Source organism: Danio rerio, chromosome 8 (genome assembly GCF_049306965.1).
Source record: "Danio rerio strain Tuebingen ecotype United States chromosome 8, GRCz12tu, whole genome shotgun sequence".
NCBI classification, from domain to species: Eukaryota; Metazoa; Chordata; class Actinopteri; order Cypriniformes; family Danionidae; genus Danio; species Danio rerio.
Window position 1 is genome coordinate 59,120,450 of NC_133183.1, and position 7,051 is coordinate 59,127,500.

A 7,051-nucleotide genomic window follows, 5' to 3' on the forward strand; every position below is an offset into this window, starting at 1 on the left:
AGTCAGACACAACATTCATCCTGTTTCCACTGCAGCATGACTTTATATTCTATACTGGACATTATTTCTGTTAAGTGACGAGACTTTTGTCTCAGCAAAGTCAGATCTTATTGTCCTAATTAAATTATTAAAAATCAAGGCATGATCATGTATTCTTTTGGTAAAATAATTGTAATCTAGAGGCCTTTGTCTTTCATATAAGCCAATTCTGATATCAAATGATCAACTAGAAGTTATTATTTGATGTTCCTAAACTTGGATAGGTGACAAGACTTTTTTCAGGTAATGTACTGCATATTTCTTTGAAAAATAATTATTTACTTTGTCAAATAACAAAACGAAATTGCAACTTTAAACAAATGCCAAACCAAAATAAATAAATACAAATAAAGTAAGCATTTATGATTTAAACAAACTTTATCGTTGTCAAGTCATTTAGGTGTAACCAATGACTGTAAAAAATAGGGTGTAACAGTAAACTCCTTTAGGTCAAATGATTTACTAAATGTCTCCCTCTTCTGGTTTTAAATAGGCATTCGCATGTCTCTTCTTTCCTCTTCTCATTCCTGGAGAACGTTCGAGGTTACAGGAGTAACCCTTCGTTCCCGAGGAGGGGAACAGAAGTGCCATAAAGTGGATTGATTGAAATCCACGAATGGGAGATTCGGATCAGAAGCTGCTTGTCTGGAGAGTATTGAACGGGCCAATGAATGAAAATGAATTGGCAGCGTAAGCTTGTGCAGGTGTGCTGCATCGCCAATTATCCCAGCATATAAGCACACCTGAAGCGAGCAGACGCCATCCTTTTAAGCTGAAGAGACTTTCAAACAGCTAAGGGACAGTCATTATGGCGACGGAGTATGGCACTTCCGTTTCCCTCCTCAGGGAACGAAGGGTTACTCCTGTAACCTCGAACGTTCCCCTTCGGTTGGGGAACTTCAGTGCCATAAAGTGGATTGATTGAAATCCACGAATGGGAGAAGTATGGAAAGCGCCATAATGACTGCACCTTACCAATGCCCCCGATGAGGGGATAGTCAAGCAAGTGTGACGCACCCACATCATGGGAGGCGCGGTCCTCCAACGTGTCCCTGGCCCTAATTTATCCTACTTCAACAGAAGTCTTACGGATTTAGATATATTTTTTGGGAGTCGTGAGCATCTAGATAATTCTAGGAATATACGACAGTACGTTGGGAAGCGTGCAATCCCGATAGGGAGGACGCTGCGGAGACCATCCGTTACCCAAGAGGGGATAGATGGCAGGATTACATATGGACTAACCCTAAAAAGGGGGAGTACGCATAGCAAAAGAGTGGTTAGCGGAGAGGGAAGACACGGGTCCGCCCAGGGGGGGGACTTAACCGTGGCGGAATAAGCATATGGGATCGGCTAGTGGGGATCACGCATAGCAGGCACCTATACCCAAAACGCGGGCTGACCAGCGGGCAGACCTACAACGTAGTGGGCCAGCAAGTGACTCCTCCGCTGAGTCAGTGCCGGGGGCCACGGAGGAATCTGCAGGGCTCACCTGACGGGGAACTTTACTGACAGATAAAAGGGCGCACGTATCTCCGTGTTAGGGAAAATGGCGCAGCAAGCGTGTCTCAACACCCTACCGAGTTGTCTCCTCAATCACCAAAGGGTTACCTAATACCCTTGAGGAAACCGGCTCCACTCGCAGATTGTAAAACCTTGCAAATGTGTTGGGTGTCGCCCAGCTGTCTGTTAGAGAGGCGCCGCGTGCACGCGCCCAAGAGGATGCAACGCTCCGAGTGGAGTGTGCACGCACTCCCGGGGGACACGGCTGACCTCGACTCGAATAAGCGAGTGAGATGGCATCCACAATCCAGTGGGATAATCTTTGTTTTGATACGGCACTTCCCTGCTGCCGACCGCCATAACAGACAAAGAGCTGCTCAGATGATCTAAAATTCTGAGTACCGTCCACATAAATGCGCAGAGCGCGAACTGGACAAAGTAAAGAAAGGGCTGGGTCTGCCTCCTCCGGGGGCAGCGCTTGCAGGTTCACTACCTGATCTCTAAAGGGGGTGGTAGGAACCTTGGGCACATAACCCGGGGTCTCAGGATGACGTGAGAGTAATCCGGCCCGAATTCCAGGCACGAGTCACTGACCGAAAATGCCTCCAGGTCCCCGACCCTCTTGATGGAGGCCAACGCAACCAGCAGAGCTGTATTCAGGGACAGAATTCTTAGAGATACTGATTCGAGAGGCTCAAAGGGATCGGCTTGCAAGCTCATGAGAACGAGGGCGAAATCCCAAGAGGGCATGAGAGTGGGGCGAGATGGATTAATTCGCCTAGCACCCCTAAGGAACCGGATGATGAGGTTATGCTTTCCCACGGTGCCGCCAGCTACCGCGTTATGATAAGCGGAGATGTCGGCCACGTAAACCTTGAGAGTGGTGGGCGATAGCCTGCTGTCCAACTTCTCTTGAAGGAAAGAGAGCACAACACTAATCTGGCAGTTTCGGGGGTCTTCTCTGCGAGAGACGCACCATTCAGTGAATAGACTCCACTTCAGGGTGTAGGCGCGCCTCGTGGAGGGGGCTCTAGCCTGAGTGATGGTATTAACCACCGCAGTCGGTAGGTTACCTAAGTCTTCCTCGCATCTAAGGACCACACGTGGAGGTTCCAAAGATCGGGGCGAGGGTGCCAGATGGTGCCCTGTCCCTGAGAGAGTAGGTCCTCTCTCAAAGGGATCCGCCAGGGGAGGGCCGTCGCGAGGAGTGAGAGCGCTGATATCCAGGTCCGGTTGGGCCAAAGGGGCGCAACTAGCAGAACCTGTTCCTCGTCCTCCCTGACCTTGCACAGTAACTGCGCGAGCAGGCTCACTGGGGGAAACGCATACTTGCGCATGCCCCGAGGCCAGCTGTGGGCCAGTGCATCCGTGCCGAGAGAGCCCTCGGTCAGGGAAAAAAACAACTGGCAATGAGCGTTCTCGAGGGAAGCAAACAGATCGATCTAGGCCTCCCCGAATCGCGCCCATATCAGCTGAACAGACTCGGGGTGGAGTCTCCATTCTCCAGGGTGTAACAGCTGTCGTGAGAGCGCATCGGCTGCACGATTGAGCGTGCCTGGAACGTGAATGGCGCGCATCGATTTCAGCCGCGGGTGACTCCAGAGGAGCAGACGGCGGGCGAGCTGAGACATGCGGCGAGAGCGCATACCCCCCATGCGGTTGACATACGCCGCTGCCGCCATACTGTCCGTCCTGACCAGCACGTGTTGCCGCTCCAGCACCGGTAAAAAGCGGTGGAGAGCGAGGAACACTGCCAACAGCTCTAGGCGATTGATATGTCAATGCAACTGGGCACCCTTCCACAGGCCCGCAGCCGCATGCCCGCGACACACGGCCCCCCAACCCGTGTTGGAAGCATCTGTTGAAACAACAACATGGCTGGACGCCTGTCCTAGAGGCACACCGGCCTGTAGGAACGAGGGGTCGTTCCAAGGGCTGAGGGCGTGGCGACACAGCGCAGTAACAGAGACCCGGTGTGTGCCCGCGTGCCATGCGCGTCTTGGGACCCGATCGTGAAGCCAGTGCTGAAGTGGTCTCATATGGAGCAATCAGAGCGGCGTGACGGCGGCTGCGGATGCCATATGCCCCAGGAGCCTCTGAAAGAACTTCAGTGGGACCACTAGTTTGCTGTTGAGCTCCCTCAGACAGTTCAGCAACAGGCGAGCGCGTTCCTCGGAGAGGTGCGCTACCATGGTGATCGAGTCCAGCTCCATCCCGAGAAAAGAGATCCTCTGCACGGGGGCGAGTTTGCTCTTTTCTCGGTTGACCTGAAGCCCCAGTAGGCGGAGATGCCGAAGCACCTTGTCCCTGTGCACAATCAATTGCTCTCGCGAGTGGGCTAAAATCAGCCAGTCGTCGAGATAATTGAGTATGCGGATGCCCGCGAGCCGAAGGGGCGCTAAGGCACCCTCCGCGAGTTTGGTGAAGACCCGCGGAGACAGAGAGAGCCCGAAGGGGAGGACCTTGGGCACATAACCCGGGGTCTCAGGATGACGTGAGAGTAATCCGGCCCGAATTCCAGGCACGAATACTGCCACGCTCGACCCTCGAACGCAAACCGCAGAAATTGGCGGTGGCGTGGAAGAATGGAGACTTGGAAATACGCGTCCTTCAGGTCTATGGCTGCAAACCAATCCCGAGGACGAACACATTGGAGAATGCGCCTCTGCGTGAGCATTCTGAACGGCAGCTTGTGCAGACAGCGGTTCAAAACGCGCAGATCTAGGATTGGTCGTGACCCACCGCTCTTTTTGGGTACAATGAAGTATGGGCTGTAAAACCCACTCTCCATCTCGGCTGGAGGAACCGGCTCGATTGCACCCTTCGCCAGGAGGGTAACAATCTCCTCTCGCAAGACACGGGCGGACAGGGGGTTGACCCTGGAAAAATACATGCCCGTGAACTTGGGGGGCTGTTTCACGAACTGAATCGCGTAACCGACTCTGATTGTGCGTATGAGCCACCGCGAGGGGCTGGCCCGCGCTAACCAGGCAGGCAGAGCCCTCGCTAATGGAGTCATCGCTACAATCGTTGACGTACCAGCAGTGGGGCAGCGCGGAGTGGGTGTGCTGATCCGGGAAGCACGAGGGTCCCGCGGAAGAGCTGGAGGAGAGCGACTCGCTCTGGCTTCGCACCCTGACTCCGGAGAGGGGGCTGGAGGGCTGAGGGAAGGGAGACCGTCCCCCCAGCGCTCGTGAGCCACTGGTGAAGCACGTAGAATCTGCGAGCCGGAAGGCAGCGCGTCCCGGACTGGCAGAATTTGTGCTGTCACATCCGGGGAAGGGGAAAAGTGCTCTTTGATTGATGTTTTGGTGGCACTGAAAAGTACCGTTGTAATTGGGGCCCCGCCCTCCAGCGGGGAAAGAGCAAGTTTCCTCTTCTCCGGATGGCCTGTCTCAGGGACGCTTCGCGGTCCGTTTGCCGGACTTAACGGCGCCCTGGGCAGGGGGGGCTGCCTGCTTTCGAGGTGTACGCCGCGCCCGCTTGGCCGGAGCCGCAGGCGGGGGCGGGGCAGCACTCGTTGGCGGGCGCCCTCGGCGAGGAACAGCGGAGGTGGATGGCTCGGCGGGCGGAGCGGGCTTACAGCTACGCCGATAGATGACATTGCCCATCGCATCCGACTGCTCTTTCACCACCTTGAATTCCTGGGTGAATTCACCGGCGGTGTCGCCAAACAGGCCAGCCTGGGATATGGGCGAGTCAAGAAAGCGAACTTTGTCAACATCGCGCATATCGGCCAGGTTTAGCCAGAGGTGGCGTTCCTGAACCACAAGTGTGGACATCGTCCTCCCCAGCGCACACGCGGCGGACTTAGTAGTCCGAAGAGCATAGTCGGTCGCGGTGCGCAGCTCATGTAATAAGCTTGGGTTAGACCCGCCCTCATGCAGCTCAGCCAGCGCCTGCGCTTGGTAGCGCTGGTAGGTGGCCATCGCATGCAAAGCAGAAGCAGCCTGGCCCGCAGCCTTATAAGCTCTGGCTCCGAGGGAGGCAGACAACCTACAGGCTTTGGACAGGAGGCGGGGCAAACCCCGCCACGTAGAGGCGCCGCGCGGACAAAGATTGACCGCGATAGCGCGCTCCACTGATGGGATCGCCTCATACCCCCTGGCAGCTCCGCCGTCAAGGGCGGTGAGGGCGGAGGGACACGCAGCACGGGCAGAGAAAGGTGCCCTCCAAGAATGCGTGAGCCTACTGTGCACTTCCGGGAAGAAGGGGACGAGAGGCTTCGAAGGCTTTGCCTTCTGGTCCTCTACGTAGCACCCATCTAGTCTGTCCGGCCGCAGAGCTGGGGGATAAACCAGCTCCAACCCCACGGCCGAAGCAGCCCGGGAAAGCACGGCTAACATGTCTGCTTCAGGATCCGATTTGACAGCGCTCACCTGCCCGGAGGGGGCGAGCGGCTCTGGATCTTCGTCGGAAAGTGAAAGCCCACCCTCCGATGCCGCGGAGGACATCTGATCTCCGATGTCAGCGAGTGTGTGAGCTACCATCTGGTTAGACGGATCACTTCCACTACCCAAAGCTTGGATAGAGCGCCGTGAGGAGCGAGAGGTCCGTGAGCCCGTGGGCGGCGGATTATCTCCCGCTGGAACCCTCAGATCTGCCCGAGCGCCCGCTGCTTTTTTAGAACAGGAGGCAACTGGAGTGGCTCGCTCTCTTGCGAAAGTTAGCCGCGATCTTAGCTGTGCAACGGTCATGGCATCGCAATGACGACATGAACTGCCCGCGAGCACCGCATTAACATGCTGGACCCCCAAACATGCAATGCAGTGATCGTGTCCATCATCTGGAGCCAGGAAACCCCCGCATCCAGAAACGCACAGTCGGAGCGCCATCCTGAAAGGACGTGCTGCACGACTGTGTTGCTCTTTTAGGAAAGTTGCAACAATACGCACCGCTCTGGAGGGCCGGACCCAAAGAACCGCAGGCAAGGTAGAAACCCAGCTCGACCGTCTGCCACCACGAAAACCCACTCTGGACCGGGAGACACTCGTTCGCTCTGAAGTGCTGAACAGCAAGAGGAACCCTCATCAACTCACTCAGAAAGGATCTGAAGCGAAAAGGATGGCGTCAGCTCGCTTCAGGTGTGCTTATATGCTGGGATAATTGGCGATGCAGCACACCTGCGCAAGCTTACGCTAACAATTCATTTTCATTCATTGGCCCGTTCAATACTCTCCAGACACTAAACGAAGTACTAAAGAAAAGGTGTATACATAACATGTAACACAAAAAAATGAATCACTGCAAAGTCTTCAAGACATATTACATATACTGTATACTAATTCTCACTAAAGCAACACAAATTATTATTTCATTCATTCATTTTCTTTTCAGCTGAGTCCCTTTATTAGACTGAAGTCGCCACAGTGGAATGAACCGCCAACTCATTCAGCATATGTTTTACACAGCAGATGCCCTTTCAGTTGCAACCCATCACTGGAAAACATCCATACACACCCATTCACACACATACACTAAGGACAATTTTGGCTTACCCAATTCACCT

General features: G+C 54.5%; 1 protein-coding gene across 3 annotated transcripts in view; it reads right to left on the reverse strand.

The window, feature by feature from the left end:
- Positions 1-6,798: 6,798 nt before the first annotated feature.
- The window catches only part of si:ch211-194e1.9, a 21,950-nt gene continuing 21,697 nt past the window's right edge, over positions 6,799-7,051 (reverse strand). For 2 of the 3 annotated variants that reach the window (XR_012384776.1, XM_017357543.4), the window contains exon 9: positions 6,858-7,051. This exon is cut by the window's right edge and continues 2,260 nt beyond it. The gene's annotated coding sequence lies outside the window, so the exon portion shown is untranslated. The other variant, XM_073911211.1, reaches the window with a different exon arrangement.